This window comes from Neophocaena asiaeorientalis, unplaced genomic scaffold, assembly GCF_003031525.2.
Source record: "Neophocaena asiaeorientalis asiaeorientalis breed wild unplaced genomic scaffold, Neophocaena_asiaeorientalis_V1.1 scaffold268, whole genome shotgun sequence".
In the NCBI taxonomy this organism is placed as follows: Eukaryota; Metazoa; Chordata; class Mammalia; order Artiodactyla; family Phocoenidae; genus Neophocaena; species Neophocaena asiaeorientalis.
Genome location: NW_020173979.1, coordinates 5,123,585 through 5,133,418, shown reverse-complemented (window position 1 = coordinate 5,133,418; position 9,834 = coordinate 5,123,585). Strand labels below are relative to the sequence as shown.

At 45.1% G+C, this 9,834-nt stretch overlaps 1 protein-coding gene across 1 annotated transcript in view; it reads left to right on the top strand.

The window, feature by feature from the left end:
* The window catches only part of DOCK2 (dedicator of cytokinesis 2), a 408,357-nt gene that overhangs the window by 215,517 nt on the left and 183,006 nt on the right, over positions 1–9,834 (top strand). The gene's annotated exons all lie outside the window — the stretch shown is intronic.

The following is a 9,834-nucleotide window of genomic DNA, read 5'->3' as shown; positions in this document are numbered from 1 at the left end:
CTACATCATATCAGGACCCCCATTATACCTTTTCGCCACATTCTTCATAACACAAATTGTAGCTGTCCCTAAATAATCATTTGTGTACGTATTTATTTAATGTGTATCTCCCCTGCTACCCTGTAAGCTCCAGGGTGGCAGGAGCTGGAGCCATTTTTTTTTACAGCTTTAGGCTCACTGTGGGTGCTTAATGAGTATTTACTGAAAGAGAGGATGGCTGAATAAAGCAAAGGAGAGCCTGGGAATGGTGGATGGGGTTCCTAAGGTATCTTGCCAGGGCAACAGGATGGTGAATTCTCTCTGCTCAGACTGAAACTTTTGCTAGAGGACAAGATTTTCCCCTAATGTCTTCATTTCTTAATTGCTTTCTAGGAGATAAACGTGCATAAAATTCTCCGTGCAAAGTGTACCTTGTAATAATAACAGTTACCATTTATTGAACACTTATCTTTACCGTGCTGTGGGCTTTACTTGCATTAATCATAACAACTCTCGTTTACCAAGTAGTCACCAATGCACCAGGTGCTGTTCTAAGCACTTTCCAAGCCATAAGTCATTCATTCCCTGCCCTATAGAGGTGGATACTCTTATTATCCCCATATTACAGTTGAATATGCTGAGGCCCAAGGACACACAGTTAGTGACAGAGCCAGCGTCTGAACTTAAACAGTCTGGCACCAGAGCCTGTGCTCTTAGCATCAATGCTCCACTGCTTTCCCAGTATTACATTATCTCATTAATCCTTGGAACAAAACTATGAGGTATTATGATCCCCATTGGACTGATGAGGAAACTGAGGCTCAGAGAGGTTAAGTACCCAGTGGAGGAGCTGAGACATGAACCCAGGACTCTATGACTCCAAAGTCCATGTTCTTGCACATGAGGTTATGACTTTGTCCCCTTGGCATCTTCCTGGTATTCGGGGCAGATGGTATTAGTGATTTGAGTACAGAGTTTGAGGACCTGCGCAGGTCTGGAGAGATGCAGGGGATTGTGCCCTGGCCTTGCCATGGCAAAGTGAACCTGTTTCCTGCTAGTCTGAGGGAGCCCACAGAAGTGGAATGAGGCAAGTTTGAAGCCTGCTTGCGTTGACCAAAGGATATTACAAGAAAATGAAAGTGGTAAAACAGTCCACAAGTATTTGGGTGTCTCTGAGGGAGTATTCTGTCTCTATGGTACTTGGCCTTATCATTAAGGTCGAAACCTCTGGCTTCTCTAAGCACCGGGGCTTTGCTCCCAAGATGTTCTTCATCCTGCTGCTTGGGGTGCTGTTTTGTGGGTGCAGCTTAAGCCTTGTTTCTCAGTGTTCTGCTCTCCCCAGGAATTACTAGATAATGCCAATGGCAATTTCAGCTTTCCCAGCTCCCGGCTACCTTGAGAAGGGTCACCTGACCCAGTGGGGCTGGCACAGGTAGTGGCAGGTCCTGAAAGAGGAAAGGATTCATCTAATGCTAATGAGTTGTCAACTTATCATGAGGTCCTGCAACTACTTCTCACATTCTGGGTTCAAACCCCTGTCCCTTACTGGCTGAAGGGTTTTTGACAATACTTATTCCCTCCAAGCCTCATTGTTTTCATCTGTCAAATGGGGATGACACATATAGCATAGGCACTACATATGCATGGGTCTGTTGGGGGAAGTAATAAGACAAGGCATGCAAAGCCCTCAGCGCAGAGCTCAGGACACAGTAAGTGACCAGCGTGGGCTTGCTGTTGCTGTTAATACTGTTGTCACCACGCAATTAGCTTTCCTTTTTGTGAATGCGGGGGAGCATGTAGAGCTGCTATCTGCAGCTTTTCCAGAGCAGGTAGAGCCACTCTTGGTACAGAGAATGGGCAGTCTGGGGGAACACTTGCCTCACCTGTCTGAAAAGCAGGGCTGGCCTATGAGAGCTGCATCGCCCTGTAACTCTGGGGAGATGGGCCTGTTGGTGAAGGGCTCCCCAGTCACTCTGCACGACAATCCCAAACAACTCCCATTTTAAAAATCAGTTTTGTGTTTCAACAACAGCAGAACTTTTAGATCTGGAAGAATCCAGTAGCTCATCCCCTCCTTCCAAGGCTAAGTCTTCTCTCCATCGTCTTCTTCCTGTAATAAGTAAGCCTGCCTGGATACCTGTAGTGACAGGGAGCCCACTACCTAATCTCACAGTCAGCAATAATTATTTTTATTAATATTAGCAAGTATGTATTAAAAGCTTGTTATTACCAAGCACTGTGTTAGCACTTGGCATTTAATCCTTAAAATGGCCATTTGTATATGACCCCCCTTTTGCAGAATGAGCAGTTAAAACTTACTAGGTTAAGTCTAAAACCCCACAACCCATATCTCTAACCCTTCTGCTGCAGAGCCTAGATATTTGTATGTCTACTCGTGTGGATTTCTTTGCTTAATTGTCCTCTACCTTCTCCCTCTCCTTAACTGTTCATTAGTGCTTCATTCTGGGAACGTTAACTCACTTAGACTACGATTGCCTGAAGCTGGTTTTCATAAGAGCTAATATCTAGTGAACACTGATTATGTGCCAGGCATTGTCATAGGTGTTCATTTACTCTTGTCCTTAATCTTCATGACAGTCTTAGAGGCAGGTGCTGTCAGTCACACATTTTGTAAATGAGGAAACTGAGGCACAGAAGCTTAAGTAATTTGTCCTAAGTCACTTACCCGCTGAACCCAAGGACTGACCCTGGAGCATAAGCTCCTAACCACTGGGTTTCCCTGCCTTCTCCAGAACTAGGAAAGGACTAATCTTGTCAGGCTGTTAGGCAGGTTTCAAAGTCACTCCACATTTTCCTTCTGAAAGTCAGCCATTATTCTGCTTTTCACCCTGCTTTCTCTCCCTGTATATCCTTGACATGTTTTATTTTCATCTTTGAAAACAGTTTTCTATATTTAAATTATTACATGTTCATTGTAAAAATTCAACTAGTATAGATAAACAAAGAAAGGAAGGAAAATCACTTGATTTCTAAGATAGATAAACACAGGAAGGAAGGAAAACCACTTGATTTCTCACCACCCAGAAAGAGCCACTATGTACCAGGAACTTGGTGAAGTTCACTCTCGGCACCCCGCTGTGCAACATTTGCACATTCATGGTAGGCACATTGCATATGCGTGCACGTTTACAGGAAGACTTTTTTTTACTGAACAACATGGAGAAAGTTCCACGTTATGGCACATAGATTCACACCATCCTTTTAAGTAGGCTAATTGCACTTTGCTGTCTAGTTATACCGTGATCTATTCAAGTGATATCCTTTTCTGGATATTTAGGTTGTTTCTAAATACTTGGTATTATTAATAGTTCTGGAAATAACATGTTTTGCTCTGTGAACCTTGGAGCACTTGTCTAATTATTTTCATGGAATAAATTTGTGGAAGAAGAATTAGTGGATTAAGGTACCTAGGCATTTTACATTTTGTTGATATTACCTCTTTGCATATGTGTTCATCAGTGATATTGGCCTGTAGTTTTCTTTCTTTGTGACATCCTTGTCTGGTTTTGGTGTCAGGGTGATGGTGCCCTCGTAGAATGAGTTTGGGAGTGTTCCTCCCTCTGCTGTATTTTGGAAGAGTTTGAGAAGGATAGGCGTTAGCTCTTCTCTGAATGTTTGATAGAATTCTCCTGTGAAGCCATCTGGTCCTGGGCTTTTGTTTGTTGGAAGATTTTTAATGACAGTTTCAATTTCAGTGCTTGTGTTTGGTCTGTTTATATTTTCTATTTCTTCCTGGTTCCGTTTCAGAAGGTTGTGCATTTCTAAGAATTTGTCCACTTCTTCCAGCTTGTCCATTTTATTGGCGTATAGTTGCTTGTAGTAATCTCTCATGATCCTTTGTATTTCTGCAGTGTCAGTTGTTACTTCTCCTTTTTCCTTTCTAATTCTGTTGATCTGAGTCTTCTCCCTTTTTTTCTTGATGAGTCTGGCTAATGGTTTATCAATTTTGTTTATCTTCTCAAAGAACCAGCTTTTAGTTTTATCGATCTTTGCTAGTGTACTTCATTTCTTTTTCTGTTCTTATTTTTAATTAATTAATTAATTTAATTTTTGGCTGCGTTGGGTCTTTGTTGCTGCACACAGGCTTTCTCTAGTTGCGGTGAGCAGGGGCTACTCTTCGTTGCAGTGCGTGGACTTCTTATTGCGATGGCTTCTCTTGTTGTGGAGCACGGGCTCTAGGTGCACAGGCATCAGTAGTTGCGGCACGCAGGATCAGTAGTTGTGGCTCACAGGCTCTAGAGCGCAGGCTCAGTAGTTGTGGCACGTGGGCTTAGTTGCTCTGCAGCATTTGGGATCTTCCCGGACCAGGGCTCGAACCCGTGTCCCCTTCATTGGCAGGCAGATTCTTAACCACTGTGCCACCAGGGAAGTCCTTCTGATCTGATTTTTTTGATTTCTTTCCTTCTGCTGACTTTGGGGTTTTTTTGTTCTTCTTTCTCTAATTGGTTTAGGTGTAAGGTTAGATTTTTTATTTGAGATATTTCTTGTTTCTTGAGGTAGGCTTGTATTGCTATAGACTTCCCTCTTTGAACTGTTTTTGCTGCATCCCATAGGTTTTGGATCATCACGTTTTCGTTGTCATTTGTTTCTAGGTACTTTTTGATTTCCTCTTTGATTTCTTCAGCGATCTCTTGGTTATTTAGTAGCGTATTGTTTAGCCTCCATGTCTTTGTATTTTTTACAGTGTTTTTTTTCCTGTAATTGGTGTCTAGTCTCATAGCATTGTGGTTGGAAAAGATACTTGATACAATTTTAATTTTCTTAAGTTTACCAAGGCTTGATTTGTGACCCAAGATATGATCTATCCTGGAGAATGTTCGATGAGCACTTGAGAAGAAAGTTTATTCTGTTGTTTTTGGATGGAATGTCCTATAAATATCAATTAAGTCCATCTTGTTTAATGTGTCATTTAAAGCTCATGTTTCCTTATTTATTTTCATTTTGGACGGTCTGTCCACTGGTGAAAGTCAGGTGTTAAAGTCCCCTACTATTACAGTGTTACTGTTGACTTCCCCTTTTATGGCTGTTAGTATTTGCCTTATGTATTGAGGTGCTCCTATGTTGAGTGCATAAGTATTTACAATTGTTATATCTTCTTCTTGGATTGATCCCTTGATCATTATGTAGTGTCCTTCTTTGTCTCTTGTAATAGTCTTTATTTTAAAGTCTATTTTGTCTGATTTGAGAATTGCTACTCCAGCTTTCTGTATTTAATTTTTGATAGTTTGATTAATATGTGTCTTGGCGTGTTTCTCCTTGGATTTATGCTGTATGGGACTCTCTGCGCTTCCTGGACTTGATTGACTATTTCCTTTCCCATATTAGGGAAGTTTTCAACTATAATCTCTTCAAATATTTTCTCAGTCCCTTTCTTTTTCTCTTCTTCTTCTGGGACCCCTATAATTCGAATGTTGGTGTGTTTAATGTTGTCCCAGAGTCCTCTGAGTGTGTCCTCAATTCTTTTCATTCTTTTCTCTTTATTCTGCTCTGCGGTAGTTATTTACACTATTTTATCTTCCGGGTCATTTATCCGTTCTTCTACCTCAGTTATTCTGCTATTTATTTCCTTCTAGAGAATTTTTGATTTCATTTATTGTGCTGTTCATCACTGTCTGCTCTTTAGTTCTTCTGTGTCCTTGTTAAACATTTCTTGTATTTTCTCTATTCTATTTCCAAGATTTTGGATCATCTTTACTATCATTACTCTGAATTCTTTTTCAGGTAGACTGCCTATTTCCTCTTCATTCATTTGGTCTGGTGGGTTTTTACCTTGCTCCTTCATCTGCTGCATATTTCACTGTCTTCTCATTTTGCTTAACTTACAGTGTTTGGGGTCTCCTTTTGCAGGCAGCAGGTTCATAGTTCCTGTTGTTTTTGGTGTCTGCACCCAGAGGGTAAGGTTGGTTCCGTGGGCTGTGTAGGCTTCCTGCCGGAGGGGACTGGTGCCTGTGTTCTGGTAGATGAGGCTGGATCTTGTCTTCCTGGTGGGCAGGACCGCATCCGGTGGTGTGTTTTGGGGTGTCTGTGAACTTATTATGATTTTAGGCAGCCTCTTTGCTAATGGGTGGGGTTGTGTTCCTGTCTTGCTAGTTGTTTGGCACGGGGCATCCAGCACTGGAGCTTGCTGGTCGTTGAGTGGAGCTGGGTCTTAGCATTGAGGTATATTTGGATTTCCTCTTTGATTTCTTCAGTGATCTCTTGGTTATTTAGTAGCGTATTGTTTAGCCTCCATGAGACAGAGATCTCTGGGAAAGCTCTTGCAGATTGATATTACGTGGGGCCGGGAGGTCTCTGGTGGACCAATGTCCTGAACTTGGCTCTCTCACCTCAGAGTCTCAGGCCTAACACTGGCTGGAGCCCCAAGACCCTGTCAGCCACACAGCTCGCTCTGGGCTTCTGTTTTGATGATGTGGCTCTGGAGAGCATGGGCCACTCTTCTGGGAACTGGCTGAGGAGAACCATGAGGGCGCCGAGCATCCTGAAAATGCAGAACCAGTGTGACGGCCGCCCTCTCTTCCAGGACGGGCAGAAGCCTCCCCAAGATGAGTGGGGTAAAACGCAAAATGCTATGGGAGTCGCCGTGCTCGCGGAGAAGAACCTGAACCAGGCCCCTGTGGACCTGCGTGCCCTGGGTTCTCGCCTCTTTATTCTTATTCTTTCTTCTCCCTTCTCTTCCTTTTTTAAATTATGAAATGTTCCAGGCATGCAAAACAGCACAGAGGAGAGTACAGCGAACATAGCAATCACTGCGAACCTACAGCCTAGCTTCAGAAAGAAAAGGTTACAAATCCAGCGAAGCCTTCCTCCTCTGTTCCCTCTCCTCTCTCCTTTTATTCCCCTCTTCTGTCTTCTCTTGCCCTTCTCCTCCTCATTTCCCTCTCCATCTCCCCCCTGCTCTCTTTGCCCTGACACCTCTCTTGTGCTGTCTTTATCACCCCCTCCTTCCTCATCCTTGTCCCCTTCTCCTTTTCTTTTCTTCTTCTCCATACCCTTCGCTTGCCTTCTCACTCTCCCTTGCATCTTTAAGAAGAGCCTGTGGGTCAGCGATTCATTCCTTTGGCTGTTCAGTGTCGAGGGTGGGAACTCAGTATCCCTTGGAATTGCTTCTCCTACAAACCTTAGCGTACCTGCCCTGCAGGGACGGTTCTCTGGTCCACACATCCCCTAGCTAGAGGCACTAGCTGTTCCTGCTGGTGCATCAGAAAGGTCACCTCCAGCTTGCTCTCTCCAGGGTAGAAGTGTTACTACCTTCAGATGCAATTGCTGGTCACTTCTTCCAGCTTCTTCTCACAAAGGAAAGAGCAATAGTCTGATGAGATATCTCGGTATTTTACTCGACCTTTTGAATTTTTTCCAGAAAGGTTTTCTGATCTCTCTCACTGCATTTTATTTCACTACATCACTCGGGACGTTTTCTTACCATTTTTAAGGTTATACTCTTTGAACTTTAAAGAATTTGATTTACTCTTCCCGAGGCCTGACACTGGGGGAACTGCCTGCTCAGACATGCAGAAGAATCTGGACCATTTTGTATTTGTCATCAGAGGAGTAACTCTGTGTCAGATGAAAGTGGGGCACAGGGTTGAGTGGTTACATCTCAGTCCTCTTCTCCATCAGCTCAAGTCCAGGAGAGCCAGCAAGAAGCTGGGCAACAATGATTTGTGTTGTTTAAATGGATTCATTCATTGGGTATGGAGTTGGATTAGGCCACATCTAGGTTCCTTTTCAAGGTCCATACTTCCCGTTTCAGTTTGCGGGGAGGGATCAGTTACAGCAAAAGAAGGCAGGAAACTCCTTCCCCATGTCAGTACGACCTCCTTTGGTTTTGTGGCACCTGTTCCCTTCTTAATCGGTCTGATTTACACTTGGTAATCTCATTCAGTAATTGCCTGAAGCTGTTATGAATAAAACAGGAAAAGTCTCCCCATTCCAAAGGGACCTATACTCCTGTGTAAACCAGCCAAATGCATTTGGTTGATTAAAATTCTAGTAGTTATACTAGAAATAAGAATGACTTCAGTGACCCTTTGGTCTTTAATAGAAATGCTAAGGTTTTCTCAGAGTGTTTTCAGATTTACTGGCCCATTTGGGCCTCACACCAATTTCTGCCAAGACCAGACATTATCACTCCCATTCTGCAGATGAGGAAATTGTGGAAGGGAGGGGAGAGATTTACCCAAGATGAGTGTGGTCTGCTATGGCCAAAGGGACCTCAAAACTTTTTAGATCAGGGAGTGTCCATTGGGGCTGGAGGAAGGCCAGCGCCCCCCAGAGGGGCCTTGGGTGAGGGCCAACAGAAGTGGCCCACAGCACGGCCTTGTCGGGGACCCGCACCGCAGACCCAGCAGGGACAATTGTCATTGTCAGGTCCTGGACTCTGCAGCACTCCACCCACCCCAGTACCGCAAAGCATTGGCAGGCAGCTGCAGTGAAGGCTTTCCCGCTGCTGGATCCCTGCCTGCACTGCAGAATTTTCACAAGGAGAAGGGAAGGGTGGGAAGTTTATGGTCTGATCTAATCACAGATGAACCGAGAACTCTGTGGCAGGCAGAAGTTTGCAGACTGTGCAGGACTCCGGTGCTGTTAAAGAGCCCATCCCTCGATTCTGAGCCGAGCAAACGGTGTGCCCAGCCTGTAGCATGTGCGGCATGTAGTAGGTGCTCAAATACGGTGGCTTCCATTGTTCTCATTTTTACCACAATTACCATGATGCCTTGGGCCCCAGCCCACACAGGGGACAGAGGACAAAATCCCAGGGTTTGAAAGTGCCTGCTGGGAGCTGTGGCAAATCTCAAGTAACATTAAGGAATGAAGCGAAGTAATAAAAGTGAACTTTAAGGAGAAAATGCTGTCAAATGTCTCCTCTGGTTTTCGTGTTCTCCGAGGCTTGGTGATTCCCAAGGGACCACAGATGTCTCTGTGGCTTTTGTTGTTCATTTCCTCCTCTCTGACTCTGTCCCGGTCCTCTGGTGCAGACACCTCAGACCATTGCTGGAATCAGTGTCCCCTTCTGGCTTCCCGTACGGTCCCCACAAGTGCTAGTTCTGAAACCCCATCTGCCTCCCTTGCAAGTCACAGGTGGGCGAGGACACCTCTCATTGCCTCTCACTTGATGGGCCCACGGTGTTGGCCTAATGACAAGGATGCCCTGTGGCATACTGATACTGGTCAAATCACAAAAGGATGAAAGCTTGAAAAAAAAAAAAAGATGAAAGCTCGTGTTTAAACATCTTCCCTCCTCCTCCTTATTTCTCCTTTTCTTCTCTGCCTTCCTCTCCCTCCTCATTCCCTCCTTTCCTTCTTGCAAGGGGAAGGACATGTGGGCAGAGAGAGCCAGGCAGCCTCAGCCCCCTTCTTACCCTCCAGGGTAGGAGATGGAGAAAAGCACTGAGCTGGGCAGACTGCTTTCCCAGGGCCCAGGGGTCCTCACTCTTAGCCACCTGCAGTCCCCCGAGTATCCACCCCTGCCCCTAGCCTGGAGAGAAGCACCTGGCATTCATTATCCTATCCTGCTGAGAGCTCCCCCAGGCAGCAGACCTCTTGGCTTCCTTCCTTCCTTCTTTCCTATTCTCTGGCTTGGCCATTGTCCCCTGATTGCCCCCACCCCCATCCCCTGCCCTTGTCTTGCTTGAACAGAGACCTTTATACAAATGGCATGGTCTCAAGCCAGGCCCTGGCTACCCTCCACAATTCCTGCTGGTCTTGTGTTGGAGGTTGGCTTGCTGGGCAGAGGCACAGGGGCTGGGAGGGGCACCCAGAGCACTGGGACAGGAGGAGGGAGCCAGAAACACTGCTGCTGGGAGTGTGTGTGCGGGGGGGGGGGGGGGGGGGTGG